Source organism: Acomys russatus, chromosome 1 (assembly GCF_903995435.1).
Source record: "Acomys russatus chromosome 1, mAcoRus1.1, whole genome shotgun sequence".
In the NCBI taxonomy this organism is placed as follows: Eukaryota; Metazoa; Chordata; class Mammalia; order Rodentia; family Muridae; genus Acomys; species Acomys russatus.
Genome location: NC_067137.1, coordinates 374,742 through 392,469, shown reverse-complemented (window position 1 = coordinate 392,469; position 17,728 = coordinate 374,742).

The window sequence follows — 17,728 nt, the reverse complement described above, 5'->3', positions numbered from 1 at the left end:
CACTTAAGGTGTGGCCAAACACATCTCTAAAATCAATTTTATCCACACATTATTATATTAAATATAGATGTTTTCTAGTATTTTATAAGCGAAATATGCGGCACTACACTAGGTGTTTTGATGGTTATTTAGTTGTTTCTTTTTTCTTTTCTCTTTTTTTTTTTCTAATTTTTTGGTTTTTGAAACCTTATTAAAGCCAGTAAAAGGATTCCAAATGCTCAGGACAATGGCTGTGTAAGGATCAAGTTGGATTAGTCTAGTTATTCATGGTCTACATAATTAAATCCAACAGTAATTTTCCCAGCATTCAATGGATCTAGTTCAGATTTTAATAAGTGCAAGTTGGATCCTTGACTCAGCTTGTTCAAATTTCTTCAATTACACTATTTCAGGTAGCCAAGAAGATACTTGATACCCTATGAGAATATACAGGGGGAGGTAATCCCCCTCAGAAACAGTCATAAGGGAGGGGAATAATGGGAAAATGGGGGGAGGAGGAATGGGAGGATACAAGGGATGGGATAAACATTGAGATGTAACAAGAATAAATTAATAAAAAAAAAACACCACAAAAAAATCTAATTTCTGTTTCTTTTATTAAAACAAAAGCATTCCATCTCTATTTTACAAAATTTAAAAACATTTGTAAATATTTGATTTTTCTTACAGGAAATATATTCTACACTTCCCCAGTTTTTAGAATATTGGTATAAATTAAATTAATGTTGACAGAATAAAACAAAAAAGGCCAACAGTGTTCTTTGTATCTTGTTAATTTTGTTCATGTTTATTCCTGTTACTAGACTCACATTGAGTCTTTCCTAAAAAGAGGTAGCTTAAAATTACTTTGCACAGACCAGATTTAGAATAGTAAATATTAGATGAGAACATGCATTTAGAACATAATAATATGCAGTTTATATGGTGATATTTGTATATTAATGAAATGTTACAACAACATCCTTCAAAATAGCATTAATCTGCCAGCACACCCAGTACAATGCCTTTAATTACTGCAAGTGCTTCCTCTGGAAAGCAAAATACCCCAGTCTCTAAAAAAATCAGGTTGGAAGACACAATATTTTTGTTTTTATTGTTTTGTTGTATCTAGACCTTATTTGGTATAAATTTTAAATATTATATTTTTCTTTTAAATTCAGCAGATATTAAAGGTAAGCTTTGCATTTATCATCATTGCCCTTTTATTGAAAAAATAATAGTTTTTATAACACATATGCCCAACTTGTGTCACTTATAGAAAAATAGTAATTGGTATATTGCTATCATTGTTGAAGATGACCGGGGAAGAAACAGAGATAAATGTAAATCCTCCAATAAGTCATTTAACTTTTCACTGAAACATCAGTTTCAAATTAGCTTTAGCTTCTGCTTACCTCATTGACTATTTTTGTGGCTACCTTTTAATTAATATTTTTATTAATATGGAGTTTTATCACTTTCTCCTTCCCTTCCTTCCTCCAGCCCCTCCCTGCTACTTTCCCTTGAAGCAATCCCATATCCCCTGAGTCTTAAGATGATATCCTCTTCTTTAAAAATATTTTACATATATACTTAGTATGTGGGAATATATGAATACATGTGTATGCACAAATATACAAAATATTGAGTCTGCTTTTGTTGTTTGTGTGGATATGAATATTATCAATAATAGGGTTCAAACCTGGGAGACACTAATTTTTCTACTCTTGGCTATCTCTGGTTGCCTGTAGTTCTAAATGTAATGATGGGACCATTCCACTTTAACGTGTCCATTGATTTTGTTATTTTCACTCTTATATACACAGTCATTTCTAGAGTGAACTTTCATACAGATTTTCTCACGATCTAGCTTTTATGATCTTACTGCTTCCTCAGCTACAGATGCAGAATCTGTGCTGTCTATGCATCTGTTGTTTCAGGGCTCCTACAATCTGTTTACTTCTACTTTGTCTCCAGTTGTTTTCTGTTGTGGTCTTATTTCTTGATGGCTCATACACTCTAAGAAGGCTTATTTTTTCTTTATCTTTCTTAGACAAAATGATAATAACTAAAATAAAAGTTCTCATTTTTAATGAAAATAAATTGTGATAATCATTAAATGTTTTGCTGGTATCTGATAGAAAAAATGATGAGTAAGAAAAAATAAGATTGTGGAGTTGGATAGGAAAAAAATGTAATTCTGTCAATGACTTTTTAAAATATCTGAACATAATCACAAAGAACATACATGTTTGAAGTGTTTTTAATGCTGATTTTTCTTTATCTTTCTTAGACAAAATGATAATAACTGAAATAAAAGTTCTCATTTTTAATGAAAATAAATTGTGATAATCACTAAATGTTTTGCTGGTGTCTGATAGAAAAAATGATGAGTAAGAAAAAAATAAGAGTGTGGAGTTGGATAGGAAAAAAATGTAATTCTGTCAATGACTTTTTAAAATATCTGAACATAATCACAAAAAAAAATACATGTTTGAAGTGTTTTTAATGCTGATTGATGAAATTACCCCTTAGTTTGTAGTGATAATTAAGAAACCCTGATCTATAACATTGTGTTAATCAACTTCCTTCCTGAAAGATGTACCTTGAACTTGGACATGACCACATTATGCATTTCTGGAGAGTTGGATTTAATGTCTATTTTTCTTCAACAATGTGTCTGGGAAAGATAATGTTTCCTGCTCAACCATAACAGATACGGTCGGAAAAATTCCTTTGTCACTTTTATTTTCAATATACGTAGATGTAATAGATAAATCTGTTGAAGTTATATCCTTTGAGTTAAGAAAGGCTGATGGGCAAAAACTAACATAGGCAAGAAAAAAAAAAGAAAAATAGAAATGATCAGTTGTTCCTATTGGATTGTCTTTAGCGAAGTCAATGTGAGAGATAATGGATAGTTAATAATTTTCTATTCATTTATATCATATTTATTTTAAATTTGAGACACAGTTGTCTGCCTACTTCTATAGGAATAAGCAACATGAGATGTTTGTCATGAAACATGATTCTCAACATTGATAAATACATGACACAAGCAGAATATGAGTTCAACAATTGATACTTATGAAATTCTTGCAATTAGATTCCCTCCTTCTCCTTCTCCATCTTACTGTATATATTCAGCTGTAAACAGAAAGACCATACTTGTAAATAATGCTGTGAACATTATCATAATGGGTCTTTTTGTCTATCTTTTATATCATTCTTGTATTTATTTAAATTCTAAAAATTTACTAGCCTTCAAGGTCTGGGCTTGCAGAAGATTAGATTGTATGTAGACTAGAAGCTTCCAGGCCTATGTCTATCTATAAGGTAGAAATACTGTAGGCTAAGCCCAAGCCATGTGTTTAAACAGCTTGGCTAAGGCTCTCATCTCATCGCTACATCTGAGGAAATAAAAAATATTTATGAGTGAGAAGTGTGTACTATTGTGTCTCCTATTATAAAGTTATTCATCTGACTGTGAGGACCTGACCTCATCAACTTTACAAAAAGTAAATTCTCTAAATTAATGCTATAATATTGGAGATTTGAGCTTTTGTTTGTGGTTTTTGAGAACATGTATACATAGAAGTATTGTGTAGCATAAGACTAGAAAAGCAGGCAGATTAAAATATATTAAAGCCAAATAACATGGGGTTATTGAAAGTTTAAGAACAATGATGCTGAATTAATCAGCAGCATAAATCGGCTATCTGTGGAAGACATGGATATGAGATTTCAAATGTAACAATGACATGACAAAGTGTTAGCAGGATAATTTAAGTTAATAGTGGATGTGATTTCCTTAAAAGCTGAGTAATATATTAAATATATTTTTTGACAGAAAGTGAATTATACATTGTCATAATAGTATCAAAACTTTCAATAAATAAAATTTCTATAAAAAATGGACATAATTTGAACTTTATATGTAGTATTTCTTCATTTTGTATTAAAAATTCTAGAGTATTTCTTTGCGATCTCTGAGTTTGGGATTCAAGGCCAAGATTGTTCTATAATAAATATTTAGAAACTTAAAAAAACTGAATTGTTATTTTTGAAGGCCTCTAGTCTTTAAATCTAGACAAAAAGTCTGTTCTTTGAATATACAACTTTAATATTTTTAATATTTCTTTAATTTTAATGTTAAACCTAATGAGTTTATTTTAACATTGTCTACTTGATAGCTTTTTTATTTTGAAGTCCTTTTATATCTTGTACAAAAACATTATAAATATTTAAAATAAGAACTTTAAAATAAAAATTATATACATCATAAACTGATTTCAAGAAAATAAATGAAATGAACAGACATGATGTACCCAAATATGTTTTAATTTACACAACACATCCAAAAAGGTACTCCCCTGAGAAATACTGTTACAATATATCTGAACTGGAACCATTAATAATTATGAGGTGCTTCTCTACTTAAAAAGATTCAGTGAGACTCTGACTTATAGAATGTGTGAACTGAAAATTGACACACATGCTATTCTGTGAATTCTATACGTGTCCTATAAGACAAGCACAGTAACATTTATACGTGAGCATATATAAATACACATAGAATGCATATGCCAGAACTTTGGATATCTACTATAATTACATTTTCTCTTCCCTTTCCTCTTTGTAAAACCTCAAATACCTTCTTCTCATATCTCCTTCAATTTCATTGCCTCTTATTTTATTAATTCTCATTGTATGCACATATATTTATATAAATACATATCTCTAAATATAACCTGTTAATCCCAAATGATATTAGCTTCATATATGTTTTAGGGCATTGGACAACTAATTTTTGTGAACAATGTACTAACTTAAATGTAAGGAGATATTATAATATAAAGTTGAAATAAGAAGACAGCTCCTAGATAAAACTTAGATCTTTTACTTCATGAAATTCAGGTGTACTTTTTTTGCACTTCCTTTAGGAGTTGGTAAGAAATTCAAATATTTCAAAATCAGCCTTATATTCTTTCTACCCATGATGGACAGTTAAAAAGCTATATGTCCTTTTCTGGGAGGGCAATAATCAAGTAGAAATGCTCTGCCATGGAGGCGGTGCCTCACATTTGACCATGTCCCCTGGAGGGGGAGACCTGATGGCACTCAGAAGAAGGACAGCAGGTTATAGAGAAGAGACTTAATACCCTATGAGCATATACAGGGGGAGGTAATTCTCCTCAGGAACAGTCATAGGGGAGGGGAATAAGGGGAAAAGGAGAGAGAGAGAAGAATGGGAGGACACAAGGGATGGGATAACCATTGAGATGTAACAAAAATAAATTAATAATAAAAAATTAAAAAATAAAAATAAAAAAAGAAAATTAACAATTTCTGCACAATTTATCACATTGTCATCAATTACAAATATAGAGATAATAGATAAGCTTAATTTTTTCTCTCAAGTATGCAGTGCAACAAATCAAGGGAAAGAAATGGATATAAATGCACAGAAAAAAGAATGAAAATTCAAGTGTCCTAGACTAGTAACTCTTCCAGATGGAATTTTGCCAATACTTGTATTCAAATTTGTATAACAGATGGGACTTTAAGAAGTTATAACTAGATTTTAAAAATAAATTATTACCGTGGATTAAGATTCTGTGTATTAATTTTCTCTGCTTTTTAGAGTGGCTAGACTTTGAGCCAAATGTCTTACTCAATCAGCAATGAAAATAATATATGTACATATATTGGACAGTCTCAAAGAAAAGCAGCACATGAATAGCCAAACAGTCATTAAAAACAAGGGATATTCTTTCATATTCTGTGCCATCCTTGTTTCCTCCCTCTCCCTCTTTATTCCTCTTCTCTACAGTCTACTTTTCATTCTTTCACTTTTTCCTCCACATCTTGCCTTTTAGCTTCCTGATACTCAAAATAGTCTGATTCCTATTATTGAGGTATGTTTAATGGGACATCATGTCAAACTAAGCTACACATATGTAACTTCACGATAATTAATTCCAACAATTGCTTAAGTGATCATAGGTGCATTATTTCTTAAATTATGTTATAGACAACAGAAAATTATGCTAGAACAAGAGTTATGCTGATAGGGAATTGAGGACGTCAGTGGCACTGAGATAATTTCATTGATTTTGATTTCAAAGATGGCTTAGTGATTTCACATATTGGGCAAGAAAACATACCTCAGAAAAAGTGTGCCTGAAGAAAATATGAAAACATCATACATGAACTAGCACTCATAGGGAGTAACAGTAGATCAGGTTGAGAACACAATATGGATCTCAGAGATCTCTCCTCATCCATGGTGCCAGCCCAGTCATGGTGCCAACCCTAAGTTATGATAGGAGGGTTCTGTTGGAGAGATTTCATTTAGATCTGTGCTCCAAGGTTTCTCTCTGTGTGTAATATGTGGCTTTGGGTTTCTGTGTTTGTTTCGATCTTCTGCAAGAGAAAACATCTCTGATAATGTTTGAAAAAGGAGCTATCCTATGAATATATCAAAGTATCGATAGAAATTTTTAATGTTACTTTTGTTTTTCCAGTAGCGTTTTGTTTTACCCTAAATCTTGGGGATATTCAATCTCTTACTCTTGGTCACTCAAGCTGTATCAGTTGAATGAAGTGGGTCTTGTATCAAATCAGTTATTGGCTGAATACACCCACAAACTTTGTGCCACCATTGTTCTAGCATGTTGTACTGGCAGAAAAGATCGTAGATAAAAGTTTTTGTTGCAAGGTTGTGTTTATATTTGTCTCTTGTAGCTTGAAGAATATCTTAAAATTGCAAAGACACTACAACTTTGGGGTGTAGTTTTTATGTAAGTAACTGTGTTCTATCAGTTGTGTGGGGTTTGTCTTCAGCAATGGTGGCTTGCAGTTTCCTTTTGGAGAGCAACCTGTAGTCTTGGCAACAACCTGTGTTGTTTCAGAATTTCCAAGGGACCCCTTTGGTTGATAACTCAATTGGATGTAACCCAGTCCTGGTACTGGATCCTTCATTTGATGACATTTAGGACTCCATTTCCCTCATTATTTTGAGACTTTACTAGGGTCTCCTTCATATGTTATAAGAAGGTTTTCACTACACTGTTTCCATACCATTCCTCAAATGGCCCTGATTTATAGCTGTTTCTCCCAATCTTCTCTTTCTCACCCCCAATTTCCTCCCACTTCCCAACTTAAACCTGATCCTGTTATTTCCATCTCTATACCTTCAGTCCACAAGTAAAATCTACTGTATTTCCATTTCCTAGGGAGATCTACTTGCCTCCCCAAGACCTCCTTCCTCTGTACCTAACTTCTGAGGGTCTATGGATTACAGTTTGTATATCTTTTCGTTAATGAATAATATCCATACTTAAGTGAACAGAAACCATATTTATCTTTCTGAGTCTTTGTTACCACTCTCAATCAGAATGACATTTTTTCTAGTTTGATCCATTTGCCACCACATTTCATAGTGTCATTTTTTAACAACTGAGTAATATTATATTGTATAAATACCCCAAATTTTCTCTAAATATTCCTCTGTTCAGATACATCTGGGTAGCTTCCAGTTACTGGATATTACGAATAAAGCAAAATCAAAATGGTTAATAAAGAGCTCTTTTTGGTAAGGTGGAACATTATTTGGGTAGTATAGCTGATTCTTGAGGTAAATAAATTCCCAATTTTGCAAGGATCCACCATACCACTTTCTATAGTGACTGTACAAGTTTTCAATCCCAACAGCAATGGAGGACAGTTTCCATTATTCCACATTCTAACCAGGATGAGCTATCACTTATGCTATTCATCTTAGCTATTCAAACATGCTAAGATGAAATTTCAAAATAGTTTTTATTTGCAGTTCCCTGATGACTGAGGATATTGAGCATTTCAATGTTTCTTGGCAATTTTAGTTTCCATTACAGAAAATTCTTTGTTTAAATTGGGACCTCATTTTAATTAGGATATGTGTTTTAATATCTATTTCCTGATATTTATATTATATTATATTTATTGTATTATATGTTAGTTCTCTATTAGATGTGGAGTAGGTAAATATCTATTCCAATTCTACAAGGTTCAATACTGTCAAAATAACAGTGTCAATTGCCTTATAGAAGCTTTTTATTTTCATGAGGTCTCATTTATTAATTGTTGATCTTAGTTTTTCCACTAAGTATTATGTTCAGAAAGTCTTCTCCTGTAGCAAGATAGATTCAGTGTAACTGGTTTTAAGTTGAGGCTTTGATTATCAGGAGTTGAGTTTTGTAGAGTGATAGGTCTAAATCTATTTGGATTCTTTTACATGCAGCCATTCAGCTTGACCATCACTATTTGTTAAAGATACTATCATTTTTTCTAGAGTATAGTTCTTGTTTCTTTGTCAAAATTTACATGTCAGTAGGTGTGTTGGTGAATGTCTGGTTTGTCTATTTGACTCCATTGATGAATATGTCTGTTTTATGCCAATATCATGCTATTTTAATTACTATAGTACTGTCATATCAATTGAAAATGGGAAAAGTGGACCTCTAGGTGTTTGTAGTTTTTAGTAATGCTTTAGCTTTCATGGATTTTTTGTTGTTGTTTTGCCAGAAGAAGCTGGTAATTGTTCTTTCAATATCTAAAAAGTATTATGTTGAAAATTCAATAAGGATTGCATTGAATATGTAGTTTTTTGGCTAAATTACTATGTTTATTGAACAATAAGCATGGCAATCTTTCCATCTTCTATTATCTTCTTCAGTTTCTTTCTTGTAAGACATGAAAATTTTATCAAACAAGTCTTTCACTTGCTGGATTTTACTCACCTCAAGATATTCTATATTAATTGAGGATTGAAGAAGGTATTGTTTTCCTAAATCTTTCTCAGTTTGTTTGTCCTTTGTATGTAGGAGGTCTACTCATGGAGATAATTTTGTATCCATCTACTTTGCAGAAAGTATTATTTTTAAGCTGTAGCAGTTTCCTGGTAGAATTTTAAGGTCATTTATATGTACTACTATGTAATATGCAAAAAAAGCTACTTTGACTTCTTCCTTATCATTTGTATATCTTGATCTTCTTCAGTTTTCTTCATGTTCTAGCTACGCCTTAAAGTACTATATTGAGTAATATGAAGGCAATGGACATCTATCTCTTGTTCTTGAGGTTAGTGGACTTTTACTTTGTTTTCATTTAAGTTGACATTGACTATGTGCCTGTAGTCAACCACCTTTGGTAATATATAGGTATGTCCCTTGTATCCCTAACTTCTCCAACATTCATCATGAAGAGGTGCTGGAAGTTCCAAAGGGATTTTCTATATATAATGAGATGATAATGTGGTCTTTGTTTTTCAGTTTGTTTATATGAAGGTTTTTATTTATTGACTTCCTATATTTAAACTTTTACGTATCTCTAGGATGAAGTCATGTTGATTATTATGAGTGATGGTTTTAGTGTGTTCTTAGACTCAGTTTCCAAGTTTTGTGAGTAATTTTGCATCTATGTTCACAAAATTAGATGGTAACTCTCTTTCTTTGTTTAGTCTTTACTTGGTTTGAGCATTTGGTCACTATGATGTCATAAAAAAAACTGAGAAATTTTCCATCTATTTACAATTTGTACAATTTTGAGAAGTATTGGAGTTAACTATTTTCTAAAATCTGGTTTAATTTTTCACTTTAACTGTCTTGACATGACTTCATTTAAACTAAATTTTATAAGTACATTAAAAATGCTTATCTGATATTGATTTTACTTTTGTTAGTGGGGCCTATGGAGAAAATAATTTTTTTTAATTTCAAATTTTAATGTGCTTCATGTTTTTAAAGTATAAATTTATTATCCCCTAGATTTCCTCTGTGTCTGTTTTTATGCTCTCTTTTTCATTTCTGTTTTTTAATTCAGATGTTCTCTCTCCAACTTTTAGTTACATAGGAAAAGGGTTTTTCTCTCTAACTGATTTCTTTAAAAAAATTCTTTATTTCATTGAGTCTTTGCATTTTTCTCTTTGTTTCTATTTTTTATTGATTTCAGCTCTTAGTTTGATTATTCTTCCTGTTGATTCCTTTAGTCTGTGATATTTTCTATTGATTCTAGAGGTTTCAAATGTGTGGTTAAGTTGCTACCATCGTGTTGCTTTTGTTTTTATTTTTGTTTTTTGACTGTTTTGTTTTCTATGTAGGCACATAGTCCTATGAACTTGCCTCATAAAACTACTTTCATTGTGTCCTATTAGTTTAGGAATTTTAATTATTTATTTTCATTCTATTCTGAAAAGTCTTTTATGTTTTCTTAAATTTGTCCTGACTTAATTTTGTTCAGTAGAGAGCTTTTTGGTTTCCATAAGTTGAAAGGCTTTCTGTTGTTTCTACTGTTTTGATATACAGCTTTCTTTTGCTGTTGTCTGACAAGATACAAAGAGTTATTTTGATTTTTTTTATCCATTGAAACTTATTTTGTGCATAAGTATGTGTTTAATTTTGGAGAAAACTAGGAGGTACAGAGAATAATGTATATTATTTTGTATTTGAGTGAAAGGTTCTTTAGAAATTTGTTAGATCTGTTATTTTTATAACATCTGTAAGTTCCAGTATTTGTCTGTTTAGTGTTTGTCTAAAAACCTGTCCATTGATGAAAGTAAGGTATTGAAATTTCTACCTATCAGTGTGTGAGGGTAAATATGTGGTTTAAGCTGCATTAGTGTTTCTTTTACAAACTTCAGTACATTCATGTTTGAGGCATGATGTTAAGAATTGAAATGTCATCTTGATTTATTTTTCCTTTGATGAGTAGGAACTATCCTTTTGTACATCTTTTGATGAATTTTGGTTTGCACTCTATTTTATTAGATATCAAAATAGTTAAATCGCCTTGATTCTTAGATCCATTTGCTTGAAGTACCTTTTTCCAAACCTTTACCTCAAGGTAATATATATCTTTCATGCTAAGGTGTATTTCTTGGATGCAGGTGAAATATGGGTGCTGTTTTTATAATCTCTTTTTTAACCTGTATCTTTATATTGGAGTATTGACACTAATCTTGTTAACAGTTATCAATGACCAATTGATTATTCCTATTTTGTTGTTGGTGGTGGTGCTGTTGGTGCTGCTTCTGATAGTAGTGGTAGTGGTGGCAGTAAGGAGTGTGTGTTGTGTGTATATATGTGTCTATCGAGTTTTGATTTTGCTATTCTGAGATTATATATTCTCTTTGTTTTATCAATGTAGTTAACATCCTTAGGTTGGAGTTTTTCTTTTACCTTTCTCTGTCTGTCTGGATTTGTGGACAAATATTATTTAAAGTTGGCTTCAGGGTAGATTATAGTATTTTCTCCATTTATGGTGATTGTAAGTTTTGCTGGTTATAGTATTGTGGGAGGGGATCTCTGGTCTCTCAGTATTGCCAACAAATTTTTCCAGGACTGTCTCTATTTTAAAGTCTTCATTGAGAAATCTAGGATTGGTCTAAGATATCAGGCTTTAGATCATACTTTGTTTACTACCTTAAAGATTTTAAAATTCTTTAATTTTTCTGTACATTTGGTCTTTTGATTACTATGGACAGGAGATTTTGTTTTCTGGCTCAATCTATTTGGTGGTTTGTATGATTCCTGTATCTTTATAAGCATCTCTTTCTTTAGGTTAGAAATGATTTCTTTGATTTTCTTGAAAATATTTTCTGGTCCTATGATCTAGGTTTCTTCACATTCTGCTCTTCCTATTATTTACAGGTTTGGTCTTTTCATAATGTTATCAGCTTATTTGATAGATGTTTTGTGTTAGAATGGTTTTAGATTTAACATTTTCTTTGACCAATGGCTATATGTCTGGTGCCTTAGATTCTTTCTTCTATCTCATTTACTTTGTTGTTGAAGCTTGCTTCTGTAATTATTTTTTCAGTTTTCTAAAGTTTAATATCTAATTTTCCTCAGTGGTTGATTATTATTAACTATTTATTATTATTATCATCATCATATTTATTATATTTATATTTTCATATCTTGTTTAGTTTTATTCCTTTTCTTTGACTGATTCTTTGTCTTTCCCTGGATTTCTTTAAGAAATTTACTCATTTCCTCTTTAAAGAACTCTATAATCTTTATAAAAGCTGTTTTAAGGTCTTTTTCTTGTGCTTCAGTGATGCTCAAATATTCAGGGACTGATGATAAAGTTGTTGCCTCTATTGGAGATATGTTCCCTTGGCAGTTGTTGATTACATTTTTTGTGCTAAGATTTAGGAATCTGGTATGGGGATGATTATAGGACTGGATGGTAATTTCTGTTGGGTGGGTTTTGTTTCTTGGCTTCTGCTTCCTATCTGGATTTCATAAGATGGTGAACGTTATATGTTTTTGCAGTTAGAAATTTCTCCGTGGATCTGATACATATGTCTACTAGGATTGCAGGAAAAATGAGATTCAAGGTATTTGTAGCTGACATTTAGGGATAGAATTATTCTAGGATTTTGAAGGAAAATATTTAGAGATAGCCATCCTGCTTCCCTGGCAGAAGTAGCTTGTTGATTAGCAAAGGCCTCTTATGGAGTTAGGTGATGGGTTAAAACAAGCATTAGGAACAAAGTTAAGAGGGTAAGATCTGTGAGATCTCCAGGATATGGAGGCAGATGACAAGAAAGGATACAACAAGTGTGCTATTGCAGAACTGGAGGTAAGTCTAAAAGTTATAGTCTGTATGAACAGATGTAGAGATGAAGATCTGCAGTCATTCTATCTACTTCTCTGGGAGGAGTAAAAAATGTTACTTTCACCATTAGATATGGAAAAAATTCTTATGACTAAAAAGAAATAAGTAATTGGTCATCTTTTCCATTTTATGACTACAGCATTCTTCAATCTGGAGGTCATTAGATAACTATAACAAGTAATAGACAAATGTACATATTCCATTTGAATAATGTGCACATCATGAGTATTTTCTGGAAACAATTCTAACTATCTTCAGGTTTTAATTCAGATAGTCAACTGGTACAATTGCTGATTGTAAAGGGCATGGAAAATGGCCTGATGTAGTTAACTCCATGTTTGGAATTCATTTATATCAGATACAATAGATTCAACAAAAGAAATTTATGTATCTGATTTTTGAGCTTTAGCCTTTAATGTATCAGCCGTCTCTACATCTCTCCTGAGAACAGAAAATATTGGATACCTTAAAACTATAGTGACAGATATTTGTGAGGGAAAATGTGTATACTATGAATCAAACCCAGAGTCTCTGCAAGATTAATGAGTGATCTTAACCACACATTGAGCAATCTTTCCAGCCCATAGAATTTATTAGATATTTTGAGGTTAAAGATTATTAGGACTGATATTCTAAAGTTACAATCATTATTATTTTTAACTGAAAAGAGAATAAATAAGAATCTTGGTAAAGTCTTACAATCATTTTGATTGGTCATAAAAAAGGTGAAACAGAAATCACCTACCACATGTGTTCTTATCATTTCAAAGACCCACTGACTGCACATTCTTCATGAGACTAATGACATGAGCTCATTACTTATGGACTTTATCCTGAAAAATCCAGTTTAAGGCCTTAAAATATTTCCTTAATTTTCTTCCAGTGTTTGCTTCCAAGGGTGCAGAAGACAAAATGAGTTAATAATGAAAAGAGAATGGAGTGCTATTTTCAAAATAATGTGTCTGCATAGATACAGAACATTGACCAAGAATCACAAAGAACTACTCTGAGCTGATGATGAGAAATTTTTGAGATCAAAATAAAATGTGAAGCTACCATTCTGGAAAAAAATTCACAAAGCACTTAAAAATGGACACTAAGAATGAATTTTTCATTATTTTTGAAAGCAGCAGTGCAGATTTGTAACAAATGAAGTCTACTGTGACAATTTTAGTATCTTTCAAGCACATGAGTACTGAAAGATTTCATTTGTTTTGTGGAAGAATGATGAACATACATAAGATTGTCTTGAGAACAATTAAAATCCAGACGTGTCTGAAATATTCCACCTGTATAATGAGTGGTGTTATGAGCCATCATTAGCCCACACCATTCTTTAGATTTTCTTCCACTTAAGGCTGTTTGTGTTCCATGGGTGCATCACTTTGAAGTTACCTTCATGTATATCATATTTTGGATGGTCAGACATTTCTTTAGTGGGTAATCAAATACATTTTAGCATAGAAGGTTTGGAAAAATACTTAGTAGAAGATAAATTTGTGTTTTCTCTATCTTTGAAAATCTCTTGTTTCTACCTTTTGCAATACCTATAGGCTAATATAGCTAGGCATGCTTCAGAGCTGTGCTCCTACTCTATTCAGATGGGATTGCTTTTAACCTGATTCTCAAGTATCCTTTCTTCTGTCTCTTTTCTTTGGACTAGTACATTTTGGGAGAAACCATACTTTTGTGCATTTTATCTAATTTGTCATATATGCTATATCTCTATGTTCCTGAGAGCTGTCATATTTTTCTTAATGCCATTTTAATGCCAACACTAACACAATATAGCTCCATTATGGCCTCCATGATGATGTCAAATTTCTTCAAATCCACAATGAAATATGTTTTTAAAATACACTACCATTCCTTCAAACCCCCATCCATATCTAGCCAATGGACAGGACATTTGCCACAATTGAGTGGAGAGTGGGGTCTGACTTTTGCAAGAACTCTGGTGTCCCATATTTGACCATGCCCCCTGGATGAGGAGGCCTGGCGGCACTCAGAGGAAAGATAGCAGGCTACAAAGAAAAGATTTGGTACCCTATGAGCATATACACAGGGAGGAGGTCCCCCTCAGTCACAGTCATAGGGGAAGGGAATAAGGGAAAAATGGGAGTGAGGGAAGAATGGGAGGATTCAGGGGATGGGATAACAATTGAGATGTAATATGAATAAATAAAATATATTTAAAATTTTTTTAATTTATTAATAAAAAAATACATTACCATTCTTGATGATTTTGATATCTACTTTCAATCTAGAGATAATTCTGTGTTGCTTATGTTTCTATATTTCCTGCTTATAATTAAGATTGGGGGTTGAAAAGTTAACTAGAAGATGTAAGCTACTTATGAGGTCTTACAACTGTGGCATTTTCAGGTGTGATATAAAATTTGCATGTGGAAAACCTTACCATATATATCTTCAGGTCCTTTCTCTTGGGCTTATTTGTTTGACACCATAGAAAGACAATAAAAATTGACCTAGTATACATTAAATGGCAATTAGAGTTATAAGTCATTAAAACTTTGTTATCTTTATAATCTTCACTGCATCAGCCTTTCCTGAAGGCATTGTTTATTAAAATGAGGACAAAGTCAATCCTACTGACTTTCTTACAAAGCTGAACTTTCTGAGAATGAGAAAATAATATGAGAATTGACATACTGTTTGTAAGTTAAGGGAGACTTGACCTGAAAATTCACATAGACACATTTTGAACATTGTCCTTTCTTTTGGAGCCTAGGTCTGATAAAATCATGAATTTGTATATGCATATCACACACAGTGCCCACCACTGCAAATTTAGAGTATAGATTTTTAAGGAATATAAATTTTAAGGTGCAGAAAAATAATCCACATGCTCCTTTGATTTATAGTTCCCTCAATTTTTTCTTGCCATCTTATTTCCTTTATTGTGAATTTAGTGTTTGTTGTTGGTTCGTTGGTTTTGTTTGTTTGTTTGTTTTTGTTGTTTGCTTTGTTTGTCTTTCATCATTTTAGTGAGCAGTAACCAAAAGTAGACACAAGTTTGAAATTGAATAGCTTTGGTCAAACTGGAATTTGCTAATATTTTCTTTTTAAAAACAAACAAACAAAAAGTATGTATTTCAGATTAGCCATATTTACAAGGCAAGCTTTGGATCCAATCTTATGTGCTATACACTGTCATACTTAGGATTTGGAAGGAATGATTATTTGTTCAGAGGTCACGTATATATCAGGCAATTTGATTCTCTCCAAAAATAAACAGGTTTGATTTCAGAGGCCAAATGGCAATGACTGCAGACATCTTGATTGTTGTAAAAGAAAGTGATGGAGAATTTGTGATATTTGGTGGGTTTAGATATGATATGCAGCTAAAGAGTCCACAGTGCTGACTAGACCCTACATTATATAACTATTTAACTGAACGATCAACAGCTTCAAGTTTGCAATGTTCTATAATAACCTTTTGAGAAAATGGCATCTGACTTAATTATAGAAATGATTCTTTGAATTGAACTGCTTCAGCTCTTCTGATATTTGTCTTTAGATTCTTCTGATTTTAACTAAAGCATGAGCATAGGTTGCTTTGATATTGGCCTGCTACTGTCTCTGTAGGATGCTTTGGCCTAAGAGATGAAATTTTATCTCTTTTTTTTACTAGTTAAGTACTTAGAATAGATTGGAAACCCATCCTTCCATATCTAGACATTTGCTACAGCAGCTAAAATGAAAAGCCACAAAGTTAGTTCATATGATTGTCCTCTATACAGGAGGACACCAGTGAGAAATGGTGGAAAAATTATTATAACGGAAGATCTACTCACAGACAAAGGAAGATATGTTCTTTTCCCCTAAAGCAAAGTGAATCTTCAGAGGATATGGGTGCCTTGCTATATTGTGTGAATTAAAGAATATTTTCCATTGTACCAAAAACATAAATTAGACCTCACACCTGAAGATTTCTAATGTTGCTTTGCTTTTTGAAGAATAGCTCTTAGGAAAAAGTTTATTTAGGAAAAAACTGCTTTCTTGAGTCATAAAATATGTATTGTGTGTAGGATTTGTTATCCCAGAGAACATATAATATAACATCATTCATCTGCCATAAAATTGTACAAATATCTTCAACTATAAGGAAAAATTCACATCTCAGTTTTAAAGAGTAAAGAACAGAGCTCGTATCATTTTCACACATTATGAGAATTCATTTCTATATTAATGTTGAAAAGAAATTTTTTACCGTTTTTACTTTTTATATATTTTTTAGATGGTGGATGATATTTATTATTCAAATAACTGCACTAGACAGAGAACTCAAAATGGAAATTATCAGGAGGCTTCTTCTCTGCTGGCTAACTTTCACAGTTCCAGAAGGTACTACAAGGCTTCTGTGGGAGATTTATCATCAACAGTCTTGTTCAGCTCTGGATACTGTGTACATCACTACCAAACATCCAGCTAAAATATGCTCACCAATTCAATATTGGCAATTCTGTTACAGAGTATCCAACAACTTTCTGCTTAGAAGCAATTCAACCTGCTACTGTAAACCCATATAGAAGTTCATATATGAGGAGGTCTTAGTCTCTACTAAAGGGATTACACTGTGAAGTCAGAGAATAGCTTCATTATTAACTAGGTATTCCTTAACAGCTGTGCTAACAACATTTCCCTTCCATTTTACCTGAAGTCAAAAAGGCTTCTAAGAACACCTGAGTGTTTCCTATTACAACCTGCAATTTCTGAGGCAGCCTCAGATTCCTTCTCTCTGTCTCTCTGCTCTCTGTCTCTCTGTCTCTCTGTCTCTCTGTCTCTCTGTCTCTCTCTCTCTCTCTCTCTGTGTGTGTGTGTGTGTGTGTGTGTGTGTGTGTGTGTGTGTGTCTTTTTCTGTCTCCTGTCTCTCTGTCTCAGTCTCTGTCTCTGTATAGCTCTCTCATGTGTGTTGGGGGATATAAACATATGTGTGTTTATTCTGGGAAAGTAAAAGGAATGGAATATTTTTTTTAGATTTTAAAGATGCCACACCCCCATGCCTATAAGCCATTTCTTAAAGTTTTTGAAACAATGCCAATGCTACAAATTTGAAGGCATT